Source organism: Muntiacus reevesi, chromosome X (genome assembly GCF_963930625.1).
Source record: "Muntiacus reevesi chromosome X, mMunRee1.1, whole genome shotgun sequence".
Taxonomy (NCBI): domain Eukaryota; kingdom Metazoa; phylum Chordata; class Mammalia; order Artiodactyla; family Cervidae; genus Muntiacus; species Muntiacus reevesi.
The window spans coordinates 130,892,049-130,907,692 of NC_089271.1; the positions used below are offsets into that span (position 1 = coordinate 130,892,049).

At 39.7% G+C, this 15,644-nt stretch overlaps 1 non-coding gene and 1 pseudogene across 1 annotated transcript; both read left to right on the plus strand.

The window, feature by feature from the left end:
• Window positions 1–8,127: 8,127 nt before the first annotated feature.
• On the plus strand, window positions 8,128–9,107 carry LOC136154285 (RCC1-like G exchanging factor-like protein; annotated as a pseudogene).
• A 5,852-nt stretch (window positions 9,108–14,959) lies between these two features.
• On the plus strand, window positions 14,960–15,062 carry LOC136154905 (U6 spliceosomal RNA). Its single transcript, XR_010660607.1, has one exon. It is a non-coding gene; the product is annotated as a U6 spliceosomal RNA (small nuclear RNA).
• Window positions 15,063–15,644: the final 582 nt, after the last annotated feature.

The window sequence follows — 15,644 nt, forward strand, 5'->3', positions numbered from 1 at the left end:
GGCAAAAAGATATGACAGTGAAAGATGAACTCCCCAGGTCAGTAGGTGCCCAATATCTTACTGGAGAAAAGTGGAGAAATAACTCCAGAAAGAAAGAAGAGACGGAGCCAAAGTGAAAACAACACCCAGTTGTGGATGTGGTGATGGAAGCAAAATCCAATGCTGTAAAGAACAGTATTGCATAGGAACCTGGAATGGAATGCTATGTCCATGAATCAATGTAAATTGGAAGTGGTCAAACAGGAGATGGCAAGAGTGAACATCAACATTTTAGGAATCGGTGAACTAAAATGAACCGGAATGGTTGAATTTAATCCAGATGACCATTATATCTAGTACTGTGAGCAAGAATCCCTTAGAAGAAATGGAGTAGCCATCATAGTCAACAAAAGAGTCTGAAATGAAGTACTTGGGTGCAGTTTCAAAAATGACAGAACGATCTCTGCTTGTTTCCAAGGCAAACCATTCAATATCACAGTAATCCAAGTCCATACCCCAACCACTAATTCGAAAGAAGATGAAGTTGAACGGTTCTGAGATGACCTACAAGACCTAGAACTAACACCAAAAAAAGGATGTCCTTTTCATCATAGGGGACTAGAATGCAAAAGTTGGAAGTCAAGAGTCAAAGAGTAAAAAAAGAAAAAAAAGAAGAGTCAAAGAGTTTAACAGGCAAGTTTGGCCTTGGAGTACAAAATGAAGCAGGGAAAAGGCTAGCAGAGTTTTGCCAAGAGAATGCACTGATCATAACAAACACCGTCTTCCAACACAAGAGATGACTCTACACATGGATATCACCAAATGGTCAATACCGAAATCAGATTGATTATATTCTTTGCAGCTGAAGATGGAGAAGCTCTATATAGTCAGCAAAAATAAGACCAGGAGCTGACTGTGGCTCAGATCAAGAACTCCTTATTGCCAAATTCAGACTTAAGTTGAAGAAAGTGTGGGAAACGACTAGACCATTCAGGTATGATCTAAACCAAATCCCTTAAAATTATACAGTGGAAGTGACAAATAGATTCAAGGGATTAGATTTTATAAAGTGGCTGAAGAACTATGGATGGAGGTTTGTGACGTTGGACAGGAAACAGTGACTAAGACTATCCCCAAGAAAAAGAATTGTGAGAAGGCAAAATGGGTGTCTGAGGAGGCCTTACAAATAGCTGAGAGAAGAAGAGCAGCTAAAGGCAAAGGAGAAAAGGAAAGATATATCCATCTGAATGCAGAGTTCCAAAGAATAGCAAGGAGAGATAAGAAGTGATCAATGATTCCTCAATGATCAATGCAAAGAAATAGAGAAAAACAATAGAATGGGAAAGACTAGAGATATCTTCAAGAGAATTAGACATACCAAGGGAACATTTCGTGCAAAGATGGGCATGGTATGGACCTAAGAGAAGTGGAAGATATTATGAAGAGGTAGCAAGAATACACAGAAGAACTATACAAAAAAGATCTTAATGACCCAGATAACCACATAGTGTGGTCATTCACCTAGAGCCAGACATCCTGGAGTGCAAAGTCAAGTGGGCCTTAGGAAGAATCACTAGGAACAAAGCTAATGGAGGCGATGGAATTCCAGTTGAGCTATTTCAAATCCTAAAGGATGATGCTGTGAAAGTGTTGCACTCAATAAACCAGAAAATTTGGAAAACTCAGCAGTGGCCACAGGACTGGAAAAAGATCAGTTTTCATTCCAATCCCAAAGAAAGGCAATGCCAAAGAATGTTCAAGCCACCACACAATTGCACTCATCTCACATGCTCACAAAGTAATGCTCAAAATTCTCCAAGTGAGGCTTTAACAGTATGTGAGCTGAGAACTTCTAGATGTTCAAGCTGGATTTAGAAAAGGCAGAGGACCCAGAGATCAAATTGGCAATATCTGTTGGATCATAGAAAAAGCAAGAGAGTTCCAGAAAAACATCTACTTCTCCTTTATTGACTATGCCAAAGCCTTTGGCTGTGTGGATCACAACAAACTGTGGAAAATTCTTCAAGAGACGGCAATACCTGACCACCTTACCTGCCTCCTGAGAAATCCTTATGCAGGTCAAGAAGCAACAGTTAGAATCAGACATAAAACAAAGAACTGGTTCCAAATTGGGAAAGGAGTATATAAAGCCTGTATACTGTCACCCTGTTTATGTAACTTATATGCAGAGTACATCATGCGAAATGCTTGGCTGGATGAAGCATAAGCTGGAATCAAGATTGCCTGGAAAAATATCAACAACCTCAGATATGCAGATGACACTACCCTTATGGCAGAAAGCAAAGAAGAACTAAAGAGACTCTTGATGAAATTAAAACAGGAGAGTGAAAAGCTGGCTTAAAACTCAACATTCAAAAAACAAAGATTATGGCATCCAGTCCCATTACTTCATGGCAAATAGATGGAGAAAGAAGGAAAACAGTGAGAAACTTTATTTTGGGGGGCTCCAAAATCACTGCAGATGGTGACTGCAGCCATGAAATAAAAGACTCTTGCTCTTTGGAAGAAAAGCTATGACCAACCTAGACAGCGTATTAAAAAGCAGAGACATTATTTTGCCAACAAAATCCATCTAGTCAAAACTATGGTTTTTCCAGTAGTCATGTATGGATGTGAGAATTGGATCATAATGAAAACTGAGTGCCAAGGAATTGATGCTTTTGAACTGTGGTGTTGGAGAAGACTCTTGAGAGTCCCTTGGGCTGCAAGGAGATCTAACCAGTCCATCCTAAAGGAAGTAAGTCCTGAATGCTGTTTGGAAGGACTGATGCTGTAGCTGAAGCTCCAATACTTTGGTCACCTGATGTGAAGAACTGATTCATTGGAAAAGACCCTGGTGCTGGGAAATATTGAGGGTAAGAGGAAAAGGGGGTGACAGAGGATAAGATGCTTGGATGACATCACCAAATCAAAGGACATGAGTTGGAACAAACTCCAAGATGTAGTGAAGGACAGGGAAGCCTGTCGTGCTGCTGTCCATGGGGTCATGAAGAGTTGAACATGACTTAGGAACTAAACAACAATATATTATGTATAATATTATATAAATTATATACATGCTTTAATGCAAATAATGTTATATAATTATTAAAATAACAATATAATATTAATCAATATACACTATAATGTAATTAATTAAAATATGGTATATAATACAGATGATTATAGATTATAGATTATAGCTATTATATATATTATATATATAGTATATATACTATATGTATATAGTATATATAGTATAATCTATGATAATTATGTATATTATATGTTATACAATATAATTTTAACATATGTTATGTATAATTATATTTTGTGATATATTAATAATTATATTACAATGTATTTAATGTCATTATATAATATATATCATGTTTTAAGTTACATATGTAATATAGCATAGTAGATTATATACTATATATCACATATATTATATATTATAATATTATATATGTCACATGTCATATGTATTATATCATAATTATGTATTATACATAAAGTATATGTGTAATATATATAACACTATATATTATACAATGTATCATATATTATATATTGATAACAATTATAGTAATAATACATATTAATTCAACAAATTTCTTTAAGAAACAGAGTCATAAAAGCAGAATAGCTAGAGCTCCTGGTAGAGGAAATGTATATATGTGCACAAATTTCAACCTAAACGCTAAAAGAAGGGCTGAGGAAGACATAGCTCCTTCTTGACTTGATATGTCCTAATTCAGGACTTAACAAAGGGTATCCTTTTAGAAAAAGTTCCTGTAGATCTACAATTTAAATGTACGTTCTTGTCACCAAATGTTGGATAGCATACTGCTGTTCTTTATAAACAGATACTTTCTCTTTCCTCCTTTACAGTTTTCTGCATCATAAGTCACTGACCAAAGATTGAAGCCCATAACTGTCAGTAAGCATGAAAGAGGGTTTGCATTTTAAGGGGAAAATACTCTCTATTTGGGTGCTTCCTTGGTGTTAAAGAATCCACCTGCTAATGCAGGAGATGCAGGTTCAGTCCCTGGGTCAGGAAGATCCCCTGGAGAAGAATACATTCCAGTATTCTTGCCTGGGAAATCCCATGGACAGAGGAACCTGGCAGGCTATAGTCCATGGGGTCATAAAAGAGTCATAAACGACTTAGGGACTTAAAACAACAATAACAAGCTCTCTATTTAGACATGCCGGTTCAGAGAAACCCAGCAGATGGTTTTAAGAATTGAACCATTTGACATTTCATTGGGATGAGACCTAGAAACAGTGCTAGAAAGAAAAAACCAATGAGCATTCTATGAGGTGAGGAAAGGACAGGGTGAAGGAGAGAGACTAGAGTATAAATTGATGTAAGATTTTTGGAAGATAACTTGACAATATATATGTTAAAAATCAAACTGCACACATTGGAAAAGGTCAGTTTTCATTCCAACCCCAAAGAAGGGCAAACCTGTCATGCTGCAGTCCATGGGGTCACAAAGAGTCAGATAGGACTGAGCGACTAAACAACAACTGTCCTTTTGCCTAACCTTCCTGAAAAATCCAGTCCTAAAGCCATTAGGTGAGATGCAGCAAGGTAGTCATCCATGGCGAGTGTTGTGGGGTGCAGACTGGGGTCTTGGAGATCCAACAGGGTGAGGACGTGTCCCTGCAGAGGGTAGATTTGAGTCTAAACAAGTGGATGCAGGTATTGTCATGGAGGAGCAGCCTGATGTGAGGAGTCAGAACCTGAGAGGGATGAAGAGGAAATCTATGTAGGGGAGCAGCTTGTAATGGAGAATGAGAGGCCTCAAACAAGGGAAGCAGACATAGTATCAGGAGAGTGACAATGGAAATGGGAGATTGGTTACTGTGCTAGTTACCTATTTCTGCATAACAATTTACTCCCAAACTCAGTGACTTAGAACAACAAACATTTATTTTTTAATTTTAATTTTTTAAGTTATTTAGTTTTGGCTGTGTGGGATATGGGAATCTTTGTTCCCCTGCTGCTGCTGCTGCTGCTAAGTTGCTTCAGTCGTGTTCGACTCTGTGCGACCCTATAGATGGCAGTCCACCAGGCTCCGCTATCCCTGGGATTCTCCAGGCAAGAATATTGGAGTGCGCTGCCATTTCCTTCTCCAATGCATGGAAGTGAAAAGTGAAAGTGAAGTCACTCAGTTGTGTCCGACTCTTCGCGACCCCATGGACTGCAGCCTACCAGGCTCTTCTGCCCATGGGATTTTCCAGGCATGAGTACTGGAGTGGGTTGCCATTGCCTTCTCCATTGTTCCCCTACCAGGGTTCAAACCTGTGCCCCTTGCAGTGGAAGCATGAAGTCTTAACTACTGGATTGTCAGGGAACTCCCAACAAACATTTATCATATCAGTTTTGTGTGTCAGGAATCTGGGCACAGCCTAGCTGCGTGCTTCTGACTCAGAGGCTCACAAAGCTCCCATTTGAAGTTTCAACTGAGGGAGAATCTGATTCCAGGTACATTCATGTTATTTTTACCAGGATTTAGTTCCTCATGGGCTGTTGACTGAGGGCCTCAGTTCCTCCATGCTTGTTGGTTAGAAGCCTCCCTCAGCTCCTTGCCATATGGGCCTCTTTATAGGGCAGTTAGGTTCCCTGAAAGGAAGAGAAAGAGAGAGAAAGAAAGAGAGAGAAAATTAGAAGTCAGAGTCTTCTTGTAACCTAATCTTAGAAGTGACATCTCATAATTTTTGCCATATTCTATCATTAGTAGTGATTAGCTAGATTGAGCTCACATCCAAGGCGAAGTGATTACACAAGTGAATGAATACCACTGGGCAGGGATTCTTGAGGGCCATCTTAGAGAAAAATATCCATTCTATCCAAAGTGACCTATAGATTCAATACAATCCCTATTAACATCCCAATGGCATTTTTTTTTATAGAAATAGTAAAGCAATTCTAAAATTCATATGAAACCACAAGGGATCTTGAATACCCAAAGCAATCTTGAGAAAGAAGGAAAAAGCTGGAGGCATCCTACGTCTTGATTTCAAAACACATTACAAAGGAACAGTAGTTAAAACAGTATGGTACTGGCATAAAAATAGACATATACACCAGGGGAACAAAATTGAGAATCCAACAATATATCAACATATGTATAGTCAACAAGAATACACAATGAGGAAAGGATGGTCTCTTTGACAAATGGTGTGAGGACACAGGGAATATAGTTAATATTTTGTAATAACTTAAGGGAAAAAATAAAAAGAAAAAAATCTTATAAACATCAAAAAATAAAATAAAGCAGTAAAAAATAAAAATTAAAATATTGAAAACAACAAAATAAAAACCCAAATGGTGTTGGGAAAATGAGACATGCAAAAGAATGAAATTGGGCCCTTGTTTTACAGCATACACAAAATCAACTAAAAATGGATTAAAGATTTAAGTGTAAGACCAGAAACAGCAATTGTTTTTTTTTTAATTAAAATAGTTTATTAGCTTTTCTTTTAATATAAACATGAGGAAGAAAAACCACACAAGTTGTAGCATTCTTTTCAAAATAAAACTGCAATCGATACTTGAATCTCCAAGCTCCATAAACAATATTTTTTGAGGTGGTAGATTGTAATATTTTATATCCATTATTTATCATTTATGTCTCTGTCCTTTAAAAATGATGGAACCTGTGGCACTCAATATAATGTGAAGCCTTGCTATAAAGAGAGAAAGTATTTCTGGCCCAGAAATGCTTTGTTTACAGGCAAAATTCCTAGGATTTTGTTTGAGAAGGTAGGAGAAAGATTTTACATAGTTGAGAATACTTTTTTTTTTTTTTTAATGTTTCAAGTTTAGGTGACATCATTACCAATTTCCTAAAAGACTGATTACTGGACCTCCCTGTCTTTTAATGGGCTTCCTGGTGGCTAAGTGGTACCCTGTGTTTTAAAAAGCCTGAGGTAAGGGTTCCTAAGATTTATCTTTCCTCAAGTAACAACTTGAAGTGACACACCTAACAGCCAGGTTAACACGCAGAACAGAAAAGCTGTTTCATGTCGCTTACTTTCCTGTCACTACTACTAGGGTCCAGTTCCTTTCAGTTTATTACCGAGAACTAATGCTATTGTTCATAATTCCTTTACCAAACCTAGAAAAAAGAAACTTCCGTGCTCAAGCAGATCAACAGCCCAGCCAGGCAAAGGACTATTTTAAAAAGAGGAGGCCAGGTCTATAAAGATACAAGATATCCTCCTGAAGTCTTTGTGCAATTTGAAACTTTGATACTTGTAGAAATATAAATGCTACAAACTTACAAAACACCACCCAAGAGTCTACTTGAACCTCCTCCAAATCCATCTAGGTCCATAAATCCCAAACATTAAGCTCCTAATTTTAATCCCTTAAGAAACAGCAATTCTTAAAAAAAAAAAAAAAAAGACATAGGGGAAAAGTTTCATGACATGGGTCTTGGCAGTCATTTCATGGATATGACATCAAAAGCATAAGGAACAAAAGCAAAAATAGACAAATGAGACTACATCAAACTAAAAAGCTTCACCACAGCAAAGAGTCAAAAGACAGTCTATGGAATGGGAGAAAATATTTGCAAACCATATATCTGGTAAGGGGTTAATATACAAAATATATGAGAAACTCTTACAACTCAACAGCAAAAAAAAAAAAAAAAATCAAATTATCAAATTATAAAGCAGACAAAGGACTTAAATAGACATTTCTTCAAGGAATATATACAGGCTGTTAAGGCGTGAAACAACAGAGGGCGGCGCTGGCGGCGCTGGCAGCGGGGGCTCGCTGGGGTGCCAGCTGAAAGGGCTGGGGCCGGCGCGCGGACAATGGACAGTGGCCGGGCGCTCGTGGAGCTGATGAGAGGCGGTGGAGGCCTAGGCGGATGTGCCCTGTGTTCCAGTACGTGGGCGAGCATGTGACTCACACCAACCGAATCTTCGTGCGGGGTTTCAGCTTCTCCCGGGCGCTGGGTGTGCCCCCTTCGTGCTGGCCAGCTACGGACCCCAGCCCCGTGCCGCAGGATCCAGGCCGTGCCCTACCGCCTGGAGCTGGGCCAAACGATTTCATCTGCTGCCTGTGGTTATGGATTCACGTGGCTGTCCTCTAAAACCAAGGACATTATGAAAGTTTGGGGTATGAGGCTCAACAAAGATTCTCAGCTCAGATTTCACAGGAGCCAGAAAGATAAAATGAGGGGATAAGAGTATGTTCTGGAGCCCTCGCCTGTGCCACTGCTGCTGGACAGACCTCAGGAGATGCGGGTGATGCAGGTCTCGTGTGGTCGAGCCCGCTTGCTTGTCCTGACAGATGGCGAAGGAGTCTTCAGCATGGGGAATAATTCTTATGGGCAGTGTGGAAGAAAGGTGGTCGAAAAAGAAATTTATAGCTAAAGTCAAAGTCCATAGGATGCAGGACTTTGATGGACAGGTGGTCCAGGTCGCCTGTAGTCAGAACCATAGTCTGCTCCTGACAGATAAAGAAGTGTATTCTTGTGGCCGGGTCACAGGCATGCAAACAGGTCTGGATCACTATGATATCACCAGCACACCCACAAGCTGGGCGGAGAACTTGCCAGAGTGAACGTCGTCCAGGTGGATACCTATGGGGACTGCTACCTGGTCGTGTTGGCCGGTGGGGGCCTCTTCAGGTGGGGGAACTCTGAGTACCTTCAGCTGGCTTCTGTCACTGACTCCAGACAGGTGAACATCCCCCTGGTGCTTGCTCTTCTCAGGAGTGGCGTGGGTGAAGCAGGCTGTGTGTGGAGGGACAGGCTGCGCTGTATTAAACAGAGAAGGACACGTTTTCGTCTGGGGCTATGGAATTCTTGGGAAGGGACCAAACCTCCTGGAAACCGCTCTTTCAGAAATGATTCCACCCACTCTCTTTGGCCTGATGGAGTTCAACCCAGGAGTCCAGGTTTCCCACATTCACTGCAGACTCAGCCACTTTGCTGCCCTGACCAACAGAGGAGAGCTATTTGTGTGAGGCAAGAACATCCAAGGGTGCCTGGGTGGAAGACCAGTACTTCCCATGGGGGGTGACTATTCCTGGGGAGCCCGTGGACGTGGTGTGTGGTGTGGATCACATGGTGACTCTGATCAAGTCCCTCATCTGAACCTCTTCCTCCATCCTTTGGAGCCTGGCCCTGGCCTCAGGACCACTTGGCCTGCTCAGCAAGGGCGGCCGCGGGGCTCTGAATGGGGCCGAGAGTGTCAGGGTCCTCCATGCAGCCTGGAGATGGGTGACCAGAAGTGCCGGAGTTGGTCCCTGACCTTCCAGCCCAGGGTGAGGCGTGCTGTGCAGATGCTGCCATTATCCACCAAACCCAGAGCTGAGTGGCCCTGGCAGGTCGAGGATGATCAGCTTATCTTGGCTCCTTCCAGGGGATACACGGTGGCTTCTGGTGTCACATCTAGTCTTCAGAGATCTTATTCACTCAGCCATCTCTGCGTACTGCTGGCATACAGTGGACAGCCCTGCATGGGGGTCCTTCCTGGAAATGCCAGGGGGCGCCAGCCTGGGACCCTGTGGACCCACAGCAGTTACACGCATTGTAGCCCTTCTTACTGCCTGGCTCAGAAGACTTGAGAGGCCCCCTCGGGAAGAAGAGTGAGGCCAGATTTTTATGGGCCAAGGGTTTTGAACACAACTGGTGAAAGTTTGGCTGGAGTGCTTGCCTTGGAGAAGGAAAACTTAGAAATCGTGAAAAACATATGCCTTAGTAATGTAACGTGTCCTTTTCTTTAACAGCATCTTTTAAGTCTGTTTTGGAATAAAGTCTGTTTTCTGCCTTTTCTTTTTTTTAAAGGAATATATACAAATATATGAAAAACTGTTCAACATAACTAATCATGTGCTGTGCTGTGCTTGATTGCTCAGTCATGTCCAACTCTTGGCGACCCCATGAACTATAGCCTGCCAGGTTCCTCTGTCCATGGGGATTCTCCAGGCAAGAATACTGGAGTGGGTTGCCATGCCCTCCTCCAGGGCATCTTCTCCACCCAGGAATCAAACTGGGGTCTTCTGCATTGCTGTAACTCTCCCACTGAACTATCTGGGAAGCCCAACTAATCATGATGGAACTGCAAATCAAAATTACCTCACATCTGTTAGCATGGCTATTATCAAAAAGACACCAGATAAGAAGTGTTGGCCTGAATGTAGAGAAATTGGAATCCTTGTGCTCTTTTGATGGGAATGTGCAGTCATTATGGAAAACAGTATGGAGTGTCCTCAAAAAAAATAATAATATTAAGTGCCATATGATCCTGCAGTACCCCCTTCTGGCTTTGTATCCAAAAGAATTGAAATTGAGATCTCAAAGAGGTGTCTATTTTCCCATGTTCACTGCAGCATTATTTATAATAGCCAAGATATAGAACAAATTGTAAAGACACTGTCTGCAATGCAGGAGACCTGGGTGCAGTCCCTGGGTTGGGAAGATCCCTTGGAGAAGGAAATGGCAACCCACTCCAGTATTCTCGCCTGGGAAATCCCATGGACAGAGGAACCTGGCATGCTAGAGTCCATGGGGTCACAAGGAGTCGGACATGACTGAATGACTAACTCTTTCACTTTCAAGATGTAGAAATGGCATAAGTATTGATTGATAGAAGAAGGGATAAAGAAAATGTTGCACACATATGCATATACACACATATACAATGGAATATTATTCAGCCTTAAAATATAATGAAATCTGCCATATGCAACAGCATGGATAAATCCTGAGAACATTATGGTAAGTGAAATAAGCCAGTCACAGGACAAATACTGCATGTTTCTACTTAGATGAGTATCTAAAGTAGTCAGCAGGCAACCCACTCCAATATTCTTTCCTAGAGAATCCCCATGGGCAGAGGAGTCTGGTGGGCTACAATCTGTAGGGTCGCAAAAAGTTAGACACCACTGAAGTGACTTAATGTAGCATGGTGCTTAGGAGGTCATCTAGATCTTTGTTTGAATCAGGCAGGCTTAATTTTAATTAGCTATTGCACCTTGAGCAAATTACCCTTTCTATGTCTCAGTTTCCTCTCTAAAATGGGGGTAATCATGCTTGTCTCACAAGGTATACTGAGAATTAAATAAAATTTTGGCTGTCAAGCAATGTAACAGTGCTTGGCACATGATAAACAGCCAATAAATGGTAGTTATTATTTAAAATGAAAAAGAAACCTCCCAGTTCAATTGCATAAGGGTAATTGATAAAGTGAGAAAATGTGTTCAGAATAATAGAAAGTTTCCTCATTATCATAAATTGTTACAAATATGGGAAGGGAGAAAGCTAGAATGAATTTTATGGTGTTGCTTGGAATATAGCAGAGTGAACTCATGGCCAGATAGATAGAGATAGAGATATAAAATCTGTGAGTATTGTGTGTGTTTGTAAGCATGTGAATAAAAGTATGTAAAAGAAGTTCTAGAGAGTCAGGGAGCAGCAACACAATAATAGGATTATCTATACCTAGTGCCCAGATTTGGCTTCCAAATACTATTTTCCACGAAAGAGAACCAAGGCGTCTCAGAACAATGACTGGTTTCAGGACTGGATAAATGAAAGTATAAGATGAACCTGGACTATCTTGTACCAGAAAATAAGGAAGTGTACAAAGAATGATAAGGACACATCAAAGGGACACAAAAGCCATCTTGAAGGGGTCCCCAGTCGTCAGATCAAGGATCACTTGGGCATCAAAGTAAGCAATGATAATAATGGATTATAACCCATTGAATAAAATAAGAAAACATAAGTCTATGCTGATATAAATAAACAGATGAATAAATTGACAGTTTGATGAGACGTGGAAGATTTGCACAGTCTCAAAGGACTTCTCCACAAAAAATTAATTACAAAGAATAATTTCACAGTGAAGAAGCCTGGCACATATCACTTTAGTCAAGCAATCAGAGTGAATGTCACCAGTAACAGGATACACTGAAATCACGCTCCACCTGACAGAATGAAGCGTACAGTGTCACTTCTGTCATAGGCCTGACAAAGATGTGTAACCTGAACCTAATCATGAGCAAACATCAGGCAAACCCAAATTGGGGGACATTCTTCAAAACAACTGGCTCGGAGTTTTAAAAAATTCCCAGGTCTTATATGTAAAACAGATAGCTAGTGGGAAGTTGCTGTATAACACAGCTCAACCTGGTGCTCTGTGACGACCAAGAAGGGTGGGATCGGGGGAGTGGAAGTGAGGTTCAAGAGGGAGGGAGTATATGTATACTTATGGCTGATTGATGTTGTTGTATGGCAGAAACCAACACAATACTGTAAAGCAGTTATCCTCCAATTAAAAACAAAATTTTAAAAAGTGCCGAGGTCTTAAAAGTCAATGAAAGACCAAGGAACTCTTCCACAATGAAGGAGATGGAGGAGATGTGACAACTAAAAGCATCATACGTGTCTGAACTGGATCCTTTTGCCATCACAGACCCATTGGGGACAACTGATGAAACTTAAATGGGACCTGAGAATTCGATGTTAGTATTCTATTAATGTGAATTTCCTGATGATGATGGTGGTATCATAGCTAGATAGGAAAATATCCTTGCTGGTTTAAAAAATATACACAATATGATTCAGGGATGATGGGGCATAGGCTGGTGACTTACTCTCAGATGGTTCAGGAGGAAAAATCCAGGACATTCTGTATTGTATTTCCAACTTTTCTGTAAGTTTGTGATTGCTTCCAAAAAATAATAATAAATAATGAAAAGACTGTCACGATCATGAAAGGCAAAAACAGTCTTAGGAACTTTTGGAGGCCAGGTGGAAATGATAAATGCAATGTCTGATCCTGAATTATATCCTGGAACCAACCCCCCCCCAACTCCTGCCAGTTCTTTTTGGTACAGAAATACTATTTGTACAATAGGAGAACTATGAATATTTTCTGTAGGCTAGATAATACTATTTTATCAATATTAATTATCTGATTTTAATAGTTGCACTGTACTTATGTAAGAGAAATATTTTGTTTTGTTCTGAAAGATACATGCTCAAATATTTAGGGTTAAAGGAACATCATGGCTAAAATTTACTCTCAAGTGGTTTAGAAAAAAGAGAAATATGCATATATATTGAAAGGAAGTGATAAATTAATAGACTATTAACAATAGAGGAAGCTGGATGAAAGGAACATGGATGTTCCTGCAACTTTTTTGGTAAGTTTGAAATTATTTTATACTAAAAAGTTACCCCAAAAGCACATACACCTTTTTTTTAAACTATTTTAAATCAAAAGCATTAATATATTCACTGAAAGATACCAGTTGAAACTTTTGAAATCTGCACCTCCCCCTCAAAAAATAGCACATACACTTTATCCTGGCAATTCCTTTGCCAAAAGTACCTCACATGTATATAAAGATATGTGGGTGTTCATTCCAGCATTATTTGAAATACCTGAAGACCAGGGCCAAACTGTCCATTGATAGAGGTTTTTCCACATTACAAAGCACTATGTAACTGTTAGAAATAAGGAGGAAATCACCTTACATACATTAGAAGAACCACTGTTAAAAAAACAGGAAATAATAACTATTGGTGAACATGTAGAGAAACTGGAACCCTTGTACAGTGTTGTTGAGAATGTACAGTCGCTCAGCTGCTAGGGAAAATAATATAAAGATTCCTCAAGAAAATTAAAAATAGAATTATCATGTGATCCAGTAACCCCACTGCCAGATATGTATCCAAAAGAAGTGAAAGCAAGTTCTCAAAGAGATGTTTGTACATCCACGTTAATAGCGGCACTATTCACAATAACCAGGAGGTGGAAGCCACCCAAATGGCCACTGACACATGAATGGATAAGCAAAATGTGACATATACATACAGTGGAATATTATTCAGCCTTAAAAAAAGAAGGAAATCTTGTCACATACTGCACAATGGATGCAGCTTGAAGGCATTTTGCTAAGGGAAATAAGCCAGTCACAAAAAGTACTGTATGATTCCACTTCTATGAGGTATCTAAATTCATACAAACAGAAAGTAGAATGGCTGTTATTAGGGGCTGGGGGAAGGAGAAAGAAGAGTTGTTGAATGGATATAAAAGTTCAGATTTGCAAGATGAAAAAGTTCTTGAGATCTGTTTCACAAACAATGTTGATCTACTTAACACTATTGAACTATACACTTAAAAATGGTTGAGATGATACATTTTACATTGTGTCTTTTGTGTGTGCTGTGTGCTCAGTTGCTTCAGTCCTGTCTGACTCTTCCTGACCCCATGGACTGTAGCCCACCAGGCTCCCCTGTCCGTGGGATTTTCCAGGCAAGAATACTGGAGTGGGTTGCAATACCCTCCTTCAGGGGATATTGCTGACCCAGGGATCGAACCTGGGTCTCCTGTATCTCTGCATTGCAGGCAGATTCTTTACCTCTGAGCCACTGGGGAAGCCCTATGTGTCTTTTAACCACAATAAAAAAGGAGTAAATCTAGATATTCTGCTATGGAAACATCTCCAAAAAAGATCATTAAGTTAAAAAATAAGGTGAAAATAACATGAATACTATGATTCTGTGTGTGCCTGCCCATATGTGTGTGTGTGTGACTGAAAAAGAGGATGTATGTTTGCATTTGCCCTTAAAAATTCTGGAAGGCTACATAAGAAGTTGTTGACAGTGAGTGAGGCTGAGGGTTAACGAGGGAAAACTATTTCTACTTTTTCATTTTACTTTTTAAAGTCTTCTGTACTATTTTTTTTCACCACTAGCACACTTATATTTACAGTAAATGTTTAGCATTTTTTACTGGAGCATAGTCACATTTGACATTTTAAATAATGGCAAGTAATGGGCCCAGGCATTGCTCTAAGCACTTACATGGAGTAGCTTATTTAATCTGGAAAATAACTCTATGAAGTAGGTCCTTTATTAGTATTATTGCCGTTTTATAGAGGGGGAAATGGAGTCTCAGAGGGGATGAATCCCACCATTTTAACCACTACTCTATGCCTCTATGCTGTCTATAAAAAGGAGTCATTCATACAGAGAAGATTAGCATGGCCCCTGCGCAAGGATGACATGCAAATTCGTGAAGCGTTCCATATTTTTAAAAAAAGAAAAAAAAAGGAGTCATTCTTCCTCCTTTTGTTAAAGACACACTATATATACACATACATATATTATATATTATCTTTAGCAAACACAATACACACTCATTAAGTGTAAAAAAAAAAAAAAAAAGCTAATGTGAAGGGGAAAATCTAACCCTGGATTCTGCCAGCTAAAGACCAGCCTATTAACCTTTGGGTGTATGGCCATCCAGTCTTCAGCATATGGACCATTTCCTAGCCTAGTTGAGATTATATTGTACATAAAATTTTGTATTCTGCCTTTTTTCCACTCCATATAATGTTATTTTCCCTTTAAACATCTCAAGTCCTCTTATAAATAGTCATAGTGAGTGTTTTTAGAGCTGGTAATGAGGGCCCCAGATTTACGTTAGGGAAAAGAAAGACCAATAAAATCTTTGGAAAAGAAAAGCATGGAAAATAGTTGGGAAGAAAAAAGTGTGAGTCTGCAGTTACTAAGAAATGGCTTCCGTTTACTTGTTCATGAGTGTGAAAGTCTAGATTCTATTTTTTTCTTCTTTCTGGATCTTTATTATATTTTTATCTATTCATACTTGGAAAG